Source organism: Arvicanthis niloticus, chromosome 11 (genome assembly GCF_011762505.2).
Source record: "Arvicanthis niloticus isolate mArvNil1 chromosome 11, mArvNil1.pat.X, whole genome shotgun sequence".
In the NCBI taxonomy this organism is placed as follows: Eukaryota; Metazoa; Chordata; class Mammalia; order Rodentia; family Muridae; genus Arvicanthis; species Arvicanthis niloticus.
In genome coordinates, this window is record NC_047668.1 from 48029830 (window position 1) to 48041785 (window position 11956).

Genomic DNA, 11956 nt, shown 5'->3' on the forward strand with positions numbered 1-11956 from the left:
ATTTTACTATTTATTCACATTTCTACTATTTTCAAATCCCCACAAAATGTCACATTAAGCTACATTTACAATGATCCTGAACATTTTTAAGCCTGTGTCTCCAAATTTTCCCCTCCCCAAACCATTTACAAAGTCTTAAGAATCATATGGTCAGAATTACTCACAACCATGACCTTGCTCCTGGAAGTAATTTCGCAGAAGTTGTTTCTTCTCTAATTTCTGTGGGGAAAAAAATCTTGGCACAAATAAGTCAAAAGGTGTAGGAGGAGCTAAGGTGGGAGGAGTAAGGAAAGGAAGAGGAGGAGTAAAGGGAGGAGGAGGAGAAGGAAGAGGAGGAGCTAAAGGTGAGACAGGGAACAAGAGAGGGGGACATGGAGGCTGATGTTCGCTTGTCTATAGCAGTCAAAGGTAGTTGGTATATCGAGGTTGGGTATTGGGTTATACTTCTGATTGTAAGGGCATCTTGTTATTGAGCATTACCAAATATATAAGCCTTTGATTAATCTTTAAGCATTAGAATCTCATTTTTCTACCGGGCCTGCATGGTTGATGGGATGGTCTGGGCAATGCCCAGCCTTGCAGAGACAGCGTGGAAGATTGGCAGAGCCATCTCCCACGCTGGTGTCTTGTGGGTGGCAGGGCTGGTGTTTCTAGCTGTAGCACGAGTGTGGCCTCTGGCCACGTGGTTGAGCTAGGCAGAGATGCTGCAGCCTAGACAGTCTGCTTAACCGGTGGCCATTTATTAAAAAATAATTACAACAAAAGGGAACTGATTATTTTAACTCACGTTTTGTCATTCTGGGCCACATTGTTTCTGGGCTTGTGGTAAGGAGGAAGTAAGTACATGGTGGTGGGAGTGTGCATAGGAGCAGGAAACAGAGAAAGAGGGAGAGAGAGGGATTGGGACAACCTTCTACCCTAAGACTTTGAACCCATTCTGTAAGATTCATTTCCTATCAGCAGATTTTGGGATCCAACATTGAGAATACATTGAGAAACTGTGGGGTTCACATCTACAGATCACATCTACCCCATAGCAGTGAGTGAGAGAAAGCCATCTCTGATGAGTGACTCCGAGCTTTAATATCCAGTATTGTTGTTTAAGTGTAGAAGGAAAGCATTAAGGAACAGGGCACAGACAAGGCCAAGACTCAGAGGTCAGGAAGTAGGAAGGTTGCTGAGTAAACTCAGACAAAAAGATGTGAAAAGCTGGAGAGGTGGTGAGAAGTCAAACAGCAGCCACCGAAAGGCCACCCCCTTAGGGTATTTTCATGACCTAACTTGTCAAAGTCTTTGTTTGGCTAAGTGGGTAAAGGATACCCACCAGGGAATGCAGCCTTCTGCCAGGGAAATACTCTGTAGGGCTCACTTTGGCCAGCTCTCTGGAGCCCCTGAAGGGTGTTTTCAGGTACCTGAAGGGTGTATTCCTTTGTGCCTAGAGACTTGAGCCATGTTCTGTCACAGGATTCTTTCATTAATAATTTATAAACCGTCTCCTTTCATCTATAGAAATATAAAGCTTTTAGAGCTGGCAAAGACCATGAATATCATATGGTCCAAAACCAAAGCTAGCCAGGGAAGAAATACTGCTGAGTTTGTCAGAGGCAGAGAAGAATTGGAATTCAAGTCTTTGGACCTCTAAGAGCTTAAAACTTTAAGGTATGTTCATTGAAACAGCAGCAGCAATAACAACAACAACAACAGCCAGTACAACATAAGGCGATAGGTAAATGTACCATAGTTTCATGAAAGAGGCATGATCATCATTGAAATAATCTGGAACAAGAACACTTCAGCTAATTAAGAGCTAAATTTAATTTATATAAATTTAGTTCCAAGCTTCCCAGCAACCAAGCAAAAATGAGAATTGTGATGGCTTCTGTTTTCTTTCTACCTGGCAAAAGGCAGCATAGAAACAAAAGATTTAAGTACCCACAAGGAACAGATGGAACCTGTGGGCTCCATGACAGAGCCTTCAGTCATTCACTGCATAAACGTGAAGATCCCGAAGAAGGTCCCTGAAATGTGGCTGCCAGGGAGTTCCTTAACTAGTGGAAGATAGTTAAAAGCCAGCGTGCAGGGGCTGTGCACCGGGGAAGCACAGGGGGCTAAGGTGGAGAGGAGATTCATAACCCAGGAGGGAGAAGGAACCTCCCAGAGGATCTTAATTGTTAATGGAGTCCAACTAACCATCTGTGCAGCAAAGAAGGACCAGGTGATTAGGAATAGAGACTCACTGTGAGGCAGGCAGACCCGAATAGCCTGGTGGTTTAGGGGGAGGTGGTTTATGCACTTACTCAGCTATACTGACATTCACATCACAGGGTAAAGGGTAGAGATGAGTAAGGTACCAACCGGACAAGTGTTGAATGTTGTTACCTATGTACACTCACCCCTGTCCTGCAGCCTGAAGTGAGAACATTTCATTCTCGCTTGCAGGCCTGTCCCCATTCATGAGATGAACAGAGATGAATCAGCACTGTCTTACCTTCAGTGCCAAGCTGGTTTTCTGTCATTTGGACTTTGAGAACGAAAAAAAAAAAAAAATCAAGGAAAGGTCTGGGTGGGCAGAGGAAGAATGTGATTATGTGAGCTCATGATATGTGTGAAGAGACGGGGAGTGGGGAGGAGAGAGAAGATTAAACTTCCAGGAGCAAGTGTGCTTTCCTGTTTATTGTTTCATGTTTGTTGCTTGGTCACCAGGTGAGGAAGGAATTTCCCTTATAGGTGACACACCAGAACCGATGGCGGGATTCAGAAAGATGTGTGCAAATGGCTGACCCACTGCCTCAGACTGGTGGCCCTCTACACACCCTGATATAGCATGCAGGCTACACTTTCTGTGCCTGCCTCCTAAAGAGAGCATTCCTGACAGCCAGCCTGGGGTTGAGACTCCTCTCCTCTTCTATCGCGGTGCAGTCCCTCTCTGCACTGCAGATACCTTCTGCAGGCCACAGACGCTAGCCATTTGTCCTTGTCCTTCTTAGGCAAAGGAGACTGGACTTGTGGGATAAACTTGGTGAGTTTGAAATGCCCAAGTAGCTACCTAACTGCTGGCCAGACCCAGGAGCATTGATTCTATGATGCTGATAAAATGTAAACGTTTAGAATAATTTAGCTCTTAGGTTAAAGATGATGAATTGCTTATAAAAATTACCTTTCTGCAAACTCGTGCTAACACCAGAGTAGACATATACCTTGGGTCTTCTGTGTCATGAGAGGGGCAGGCCTGAGGGGACCAAATAATGAAGACATAAGGGACAGAAGGTCCAAATAGGCTCTACAGTGACCTGCACCCTCATTTTGAGCCAGGGGTTTCAGGGTCTTCTGCCCACTGCTGGGGACTCTTTCCTCTGGGGCAGACCTCTTTTGAAGAGACAGTTTTCAGTGGCTAGTGAAACAGCTCAGTGGGTAAAGACACTTGCCACCAAGCCTGACCTTCTGAGTTGGGTCCACAGGACCTGCATGATGGAAGCAGGGGAACGATCTCTAAGAGTTGTCCTCTGAGTCTTTCTTCCACATGCCACAGTGTGGATGCACCCATGCATATACATACAGAAAAATAAAATGTAATAAAAACAAGTAAGAGGATTCATCTCTTTGAAACCCAGTGCTCTTTACCCTCCGACTCAGTGTGGATTTTGATGGAGAAGAAATGGTAAAGAACCCCACAGACACCATAGAGTGCTTCCATGAGGCCAGAGAAGCATCTTTCTTCTTGTATAGATCCCTCCTATCACGTAAAGATGCCTAGTTTTACTAGATGCATGTCTGAGGTGATTGTCACCCAAGTCTAGGTTAGGGCCACTGGGCTGGGAGCAGCCAGCAGAGTTTGGAATGTCTGGTGGGAACCATGAGAACACTGGGCGCCTACAACTCTGAGCAGCTGGCTTTGAGGAACGGTTGCATGCCTGCACAACTTAAAAATCTGCAGTTTGGGGGCGGGAGGGGGAGAGCGGGGGTGGGTCCCCACGCGTCCCATTTCTCTTCCTGGCTGTTGGCTGGCTGTGTTTTTGCTCAGTGCCAGTGCGGGGAGGCCAGGCGTGTCTTCTGGACTACACGCTGCCCTTGCATAGGTCCTTGGTTGTTAATTCAACCCTAGCTGGAGCCATCTCCCGGTGACTTCCTCTCTAATCCCATCGCCCTCCCCCCAGTTCCTTTCCTTTCTCCATATGAAGTGCATATGTTTGGTGCATAAGTCCAGGCATCTCTTCAGACTTGGTAAGTCGAGGAAAGGAACAAACCATCTTGTTCCTCACTGTGTGTGAGTCTTCAGGGAGCGGGTGGTGGCAAACAGTGGCAGAATCGGGGTCTTTGCCTCCTTCGCACTTTGTTGTAAAACAAGTTGGGGCCTCGTGATAGATAGCTCAAGAAAACCCTGGCAATTTTACGAAGTGTTGCTTTGGACACGACTTTCGAGAGGCATTTTGCTTAGGCCATGGAGAGGTCATTTTTTTTCTCTTCTGGATTGCGGTTCTCTCCCTGGAGTGCGCAGGGTGGGAGGCGTGGGACATGACCTTGATATCCCTCTGGGGCAGGGCGGGACACTCCTGAGGAGGTGACTCTGCACTTGGGCCTGGGCCGGGATGCAAGTCCCGCACTGCTGTGTCTGAATCCAACCATCCGTGCGTGGGTTCGCCGTGGGACCCCCTCAGTTTGCAGCGGTCCGCGCACGAGCGCTGCTCCCTGGGCCGGGGGTGGGGGGGAACCCTGGCAGAGAGCTGGACGCCAGGCGGCAGGAGGAGTGGAGAGCAGCAGGGCGTTGACTGGGAGACTGGCCCCGCCCGGTCCCGCCCGCCTCTCGAGGCACCCAGCTCCCGCCGGGCGGGATCCGCGGACTCGGCGACCCGTGCGGGCTAGCCCGCTCTCCTGCCGCTGCGGCGGCGGGCGCGGGGCCGCGCGGCGTGGCCGGATCCCTGCAGCGCGGGCAGGCGGAGTCGCAGAACCCAGCCAGCCAGACTCGCCTGGACTCCCGACTCCTGCAGGTACCTGATCGGGTCCCCACCTCCCCGTGCGTCCGTGACGCTTCTCCATGCGACCCCTCAACTTTATTGTACCTTCCCCCACCTTTTGCTCTTCCAATCCCCAGTGACTCTCAGGTCGTGGGCGCAAAATCTGCTTAGGGACTTTGCGTCCTGCTGGGTGCCTGGCTTCCTCCTCATCCTCCAGTCCCGGAGCCGTCGCTGGAGCTCTGGCTCTGCCTGTTGCGCGAGCTGCGGACTGCCCAAACCGAGCATGGGTCTCTTTGGACGCCGGGAGAAGGGAGCTAGGACTAGCTTTTGGGGGTAGGAGGTTAAGTGGAGGACCGACTGGAGACTGGAGCATGGGTGAGCCAGGGAAAGGCGGCACCTTGCGTGGGGGCATCCCCGGGGCGTTTGCTAAGCCGGGAAGCCCTTCCTTTCCTTTCTCAGGAGGAGGCGCTTTCCTGGCAAATGTTTGTGTTTCCCCGGCCGCCTGCTCCGCCTTCTCTGCCATTTCTCCCCCTCCCCTCTGCCCTGCAGTGTTGCAAGGCGCCCCGCGACAGTTGCAGGCAAGAGCGTACCCAGGGCCCTTGCCCTGGTGCGGCGCTGAGCCCGGGAACAGTCTGCGCGCTCTAGGTGGGGCGGCTTGGGGCTCACTGGGCCCATGTGGAATGGTCCCCAGTCTCCGCGTTTGAATCTGCAGTAGTTGCGCGAGGTGGGTCCGCAGGGTCAGGAACTCTTTCATCTTCGCTGGTGACTCCAATTAGACCTCAGGAGGTGCCTGGAAGGAGCTAGACCTGCCGGCAGGGGCCGCGGCGAGCCTGGCCGGGACGCCTTTCGCATTGCAGAGCTTATGTCCCCTTGTGCCCCTCTCTTCCCTATCTCTGGCCTCCTTGTCAGATTTAGGACAGGAGCACCCTTTGCGACCTTGGTCCTCTCTTCCTTATACTTGGCTGGTCCAGAGAGACCACGGTGATAGCTTAATTTTAGAGACCCTTGGCAAGGACAGAAACCTGCCAAGAACTCCCTCAATCCTTAAGAGTGACTTGAGGTGCCCGGGTGGACCGGGATGTTCCTTTTGATCATACTGAGAGAGTGGATTTGTGATTCTTCCAAGCTGTTGGGTTTTCTCTTTGACTCTGTCTGCTGATGACAGTGAGACAGGTGAGGGGAGGACACTAGATCAGCAAGCTTCCCACTGTTTGCATAGGTTTGTTTATACAATTTGCATAAGCATCGGTTTAGGCCTGGGTTTTACTCCTCCGGACTTCTTGTGAATACCCGTCCAGGGAAACAGGAAGCAAGCATTTCCCCAGCACTTTGCCTCCTGCTGAAGGTAATGGTTTGCACGAAAGTCTGCTAATTCTGTACTTGAACTATCTCCCTGGGTCCCTAGCTCTTTGAGGGTGCCCGATTCACTCCGTGTGTCCTTGGCCAGCCACAGAGAAGGATGCCGGAGTTAGTTTTGCTTTTTTTCCTTCCTCATAATTGGCTTCTGTCTCCTTTTACACCACTGTTTGTCTTTTCAGGACTAGACGTTGCCAGTGTTGGGATGGGGAGGAGAAGGTCGTGCTGACGTGGTTAAGACCTCTGGGTCTAAAGTATGTTGTGAACACACTAAGAGAACTAATGGGATTTTGTGTGGGAGCTGTTAGTGCCTACACACAGTCATGAATGAAGGCAGCCTAGCTGTGTGGTTTGCCTAGGAGAGCAAGTTGGGAAGTCTAAAGCTGTCTTGGATTTGTTCAGAAATGTTAAAAATATTGATAACCTCATGCGCAGAATTGGTGTTCCAGCTCTTCTCTGGTGCCGTGGTAAATTACTCACAAAATGAACTTAAAAGTGTATTTGACTTATAATTCCAGTTCATAGCAGAGCAGTCATAGCATCCCGAGCCCGAGAGAACTGGTCACGTTATGTTCACAGTCAAGAGCAAAGAGAGACGGATTAACACACGTATGCTAGCTTTTTGGTTTTTCATTCAGTCCTTAGCTCCAAGCTCAGGGAATAAGCTGCCCACGGTAGACAGGTCATCTCATATCACATCAAAGGATGCAATGGAGATAATCTTTCATAGACATTCTTGGAAGCCCTTCCTCCAGGTGACTTGAGGCGGTGTCAAACTGATAGTTAAAAGTAACCATCACATCTGGGTTTGCCAGCAATGTCCCAACTAAGGGTCTTCCTTCTCCTGCTTTTCTTCTTGGGAAGAGGAGGAAATTCCTGTATTTTCTGTCCAGTGACCTCTTCCCTGCACTGGGATTCTTGACAGACAGAGAATAGCATTTCTCTCTTCTTCCACAGATTCCAGTCTGCTCATATGTGGCATTTGGTGTTGGAATGTTTGTCAGCTTGGAGAAAGCAGGTACCAGAGGGCTTTCCTCCTCTTCCGTTTAAAACAGAGATCATTTAAAATAGATAACATTTATTGGCTGCCTACGGCATTGGCTGGATACTCTGCTAGGTGCTTTTCTGGGGATTGTCTCATGTAAGGCTTGCATCCTTTATATCACTGCAGTGTTGATGCGGGAGCTTGCAGTGAATGGAGCCCTCTAGGGTGCTTCCTGAGTATGAAGGAGGCCAACTGGAGGGTGGCCTGAGGTTTCCCCTAGGAGGGGAAGGATAGCCAATCTAGGTAGGTGCAGGCAGAAGGGACAATTCACGATTGCTTCTCAGGTGCCAGGATGATGGATCCTTACAGTGTCACTAGTGAGATATAGCTTTTCTAAAAACCTTTTAAAATTCTGAGGTCTCCAGATTAGTTTCAGACTTATTTTATAGTCAAAGTTGACCTTGAACTTGACTGACCTCTGAGTACTGGCATTTCAGATGCATGCTACCATGACTGATTTGTACTATGTTGGGATCTACCCAGGGTTTCCTCTACGCTGGGCAAGCACTGTACCAACCAGGCTACAGCCCCAACTCTCTTGTGTGAAATATCTACAAGGAGACGTCAATCAAAGAGAATAGACTACCAACCCCAATAAATGGTTCTTTGTGGCACTTTAGCATAGGTCACTTCTCTGCATTCTTTCTGTTTAGCAACAAAGACTTAGATTGTTATCATTGTTATCTTGTACTAAGATCTAAATGCTAAGGGCTTTTTTTAAAATTAAAAAAATAGCACATATTAACTCATTTCACTCTGAGGATAACCACATGAGGTAGGCTTAACCATTGCTGTTTTATAGGAGAGGAGGACACGAGGCCACCCAGCTAGGAAAGTGTAAAGCCAGAATTCTGAGTTCTGCAGTTTGCCTGCAGAACCACTGTGAAGCTCAGCACCCCGTGACTCACCTGCTGTGCCCTCTCTGTAGTGGAATCTCAGACAGAGTTTGGTCATGTGACTGGAAGGGGATGCTTATGGTTATCAAGTGACTTTATGTTCTGTGTCTCAGAATTTAAAAGGTCAGATAATGTTTAAAAAAACTGGGACCTGAGTCATATTATGGCAGAAGAATAGAGACTGGTGAAGTCATACCAAGATTGCCGTACAAAGTCAGGCAGTGGTGGTGCATGCTGCATGCATTTAATCTCAGCACTCAGGAGACAAGAGCAGGAAGAACTCTATGAGTTTGAGGCCAGCCTGATCTACAGAGTGAGTTCCGGGGCAGCCAAGGCTACACATAGAAACCCTTTCTCAAAAAACAAAAACGAAACAAAACCCCTTCCCCAAACCCACAAAAAACAAAAAGCAGCCCTCTAAAACAAAATCAAAACCAAACCAAACCAACAACAAAACACCCCCACAAGACAGAATTTCAAAGCTTTTTGTCTTTTCCAGCCTGCTTCTCAATGAACTCTGTTCTGCTGATTTGAAAGGAAAGAGGGCAGGCAGAACTTAAAGAATCTTAAAAAAAAATCACCAAGTAGACAAACATCATGACTGTTTTCAGATAATATCAGAGAAACCTAGAAAACTCAGAGATTAGAGCCACAGTGACGCATTCCCTAACCCAGTGTCCTGAGGAACTGTCCCCAGGTTTGTGTCATGGAGTCCTCATGGCATCTTGTAAGTCACAGCAGGCAGAGCTGGCAGGATGGAGGGATGAGCCTTGTAGGTGGATATAGCCATGTCTGTCCTGATTCCAAACCCACTGTCCTTCAGCTTCACTTACTGGTCCCCAATGGAGAGTCCTTGGTGGAAGATGAGTAAGAATTTTATTCTGAAGCCAACTGTTCTTTTTCTTCTCTTTTCTGAGCCAGGGTCTTTAGGGTCTTAAGTATTCCAGGTTCACCTCAAACCGACTAGGTAGCTGACCGTAAGTTTAAACTCTTGAGCCTCCTGCCTCCTTCTCCTGAGTGCTGGAATGACAGGCCAGCACCACTATGGCACTTGTGCAGAGCCAAGACCCAAACTCAGGACTCTGTGTATCACCAGCCCTGACGCTGACTTCTCAGTTCTGATGTTGGTCTGGAGCTAAGTGGGCACAATGGAAGGGGAGTGAATAGGAGAGGAAGTCGAGAAACTGTTTTTATGTTATTTCACTTTTCATGGGGACTGCGATTGCAGGACACAAGGAAAGGAGAGGAGTTAAATGCAGTAAAATGCCTGGAATGAAATAAACACAAAAGCTGATTTGGACCCTGCAATGCTTGACTCTTTTATTTCTTGTCACCATAGTTTGAAGCTTCCCAAGGATGAACACATTATAAAAGTAATCTTTAATAACCTAAAAATGGCTCCTAGCCGAGACTGTGGCATTGTCATGTTTAGGGGTGGTGGTATCTCACTTTCTATGGAATCCTGCAGAGCCTCAGCCATAACTTTCTTGTAAGAGATACCGTATAAATATCGTCTTTAATTGCACAAGTGTTGAATGATAAAGGCTCGTGGTCTGCTTGCTTTTAGTCAACAGTGCTACAGTTGAGCAATCAGTGTTTATAAGCGGCTGGCTTCAGTGAGCTTGACGACCTTCCAAATGAATGGAATGTCCTGTTTACTGTCAGCAGAGTACCTACTAGATGCTCATCAAAGCTAATGATTAATGAACGTAGTCAGATATTTGATCTACAAGAATTTGAGCACCTGTCTGGTGGTGTATACTATGGTAGGAGCTGGGTATACTGTGGTAAGGGTGACAGATATGGAAGAGGTGTGTGTGTGTGTGTGTGTGTGTGTGTGTGTGTCTGTGTGTGTCTGTGTGTGTGTCTGTGTCTGTGTGTGTGTGTGTTTGTTTGTTAAGCAGATTTGATGAGGCCAACATACAATGTATTGCAACTTGATACCAGTTTTGAATGTTATTCTCACTCAAAATTCCCATGGAAATACTGGAAATACTGTTTGACTAAATATCTGGACACCTAGTAGCCCAGCCCAAGTTGACACATAGAATTAAACTAACCATTAGATCAGGTTTAGTAAAGAATGGTGACTGGAAGGTCAATAATGAATTTCATCACTATTATCTTAGGGTTTCCATTGCTGTGAAGGTACACCATGACCAGGTAACTCTTTTTTTTTTTTTTCAGTCCAGTCGTAATCCCCCCTGGTCCACCCTTTGACTGTTCTTCATCTTATACCTTCTCCCCCATCTCCAAGAAGATGTCCCTACCACTCTATCTCACTTGACCTCCCCACTCCCTGGGACCTCAAGTTTCTCTAGGGTTAGGTATATCTTCTCTCACTAAGGCCAGAACAGGCAGTCCTCTGCTGTATATGTGTCAGGGGCCTCATTTCAGCTAGTGTATGCTGCTAAGGCAACTCTTATAAAGGGCAACATTTAATTGGGGCTGGCTTGCACCTTCAGAGATTGAGTCCATTATCATTATGGCATGAAACATGGAAACTTGCAGGAAGACATGATTCTGGAGGAGCTGAGAGTTCTACATGTTGATCCAAAGCCAACCAGAAAGAGGCTATCTTCCAGGCAGCTAGGAGGAGGGTCTCAAAGCCCACCCCCATAATGACATACTTCCTTCAAGAAGGACTCACCTACTCCAACAAGGCCACACCCAGTAGTGCCATTGGCTGGGCCAAGCATATTCAATCCTCCTCAATTATGCTGTTGTTCCTTTAAGAAAGAACTCTCAGTGATCCAGTTAAAGCTATAGGTAGTAAGATTGAGCTAGGACCATAGGATTGAAAGTGATACATAGAATCATTTAATCTTGGATTAACTTGAGTCACCATGTCCAGTGGGTTAAGACTCTTTTCAGTCAAGAAGACTTAGATCCTAGCAAGTAGTGCTTTCAGATATTAGGTAGCCAGCAGACTGGATCCAGGAGCTTGGATATGCTTACGTCTCTTTATTTTTCTTCTATGAAGAAGTCTGGCTTTCTTAAACTCTGATTCCTGTGCCAAGGTAAATATAAAAGTATCCCCTATGATTTATTTGAGGTAAAAGTTATAATTGGCCAAAAAAGAAGGGAGACTTCGTGGTTAAAGGCTGTGGTTTGTGCATTTGGCCTGAGAAGATGCTTTGGTTCTGGCAAAGATGTTTTCACGTTGTAGTCTTTGAAGTCAATAAATAACACACACTGGGCAATGGTTGTCTCGTGAGTTTTTATGATGCCTATTTTATAAGTGTGGAAATTTCACGAGACCACTTGAAGAGGACATTTCATTCTAAGGGGTGGAAAGAAATTTGTTAAGGAAGGGTTGGGGTAAGAGGATCTCAAGCTGAGGACTGAGTGCCAAGCATTGGAAGAAGGCTGTAGGAGAATGTTTGGGAGAAGCCTGAGGGTGGGGCAGGAGCTAGATCATGCTGTGGCTTTGAAGCCAAGTTCAAGATGTTATGGCTTATTCAGACTGCAGTGGGAAGACATGAATAAATTTTTATTGGGGTTTCTGATTACTTTGGTGATTAGATTTTTATCTGGGTGATCAACAGCTATGAGTCTATGTTCTGGGGTTGAGCCTCTTTGTTTTCAAAATTTATGTTTTCTGGGATGAAAGTGTAAAAGAATGTGTAAGACAGTATAAATTTATCATATTTTTCTATCTATCTATCTATCTATCTATCTATCTATCTATCTATCTATCTATCTAT

The 11956-nt window shown here is 47.1% G+C and overlaps 1 protein-coding gene across 4 annotated transcripts in view; it reads left to right on the top strand.

The window, feature by feature from the left end:
• Nucleotides 1-4111: 4111 nt before the first annotated feature.
• The window catches only part of Kcns3 (potassium voltage-gated channel modifier subfamily S member 3), a 51041-nt gene continuing 43196 nt past the window's right edge, over nucleotides 4112-11956 (top strand). Inside the window, exons 1-2 of one of the 4 annotated variants that reach the window (XM_076942121.1) lie at nucleotides 4835-4985; nucleotides 7266-7326. The gene's annotated coding sequence lies outside the window, so the exon portion shown is untranslated. Of the gene's footprint in view, nucleotides 4222-4827; nucleotides 4986-5524; nucleotides 5677-7265; nucleotides 7327-11956 lie in introns of those variants that run through there. The other 3 variants (XM_076942122.1, XM_034514220.2, XM_076942120.1) reach the window with 3 other exon arrangements.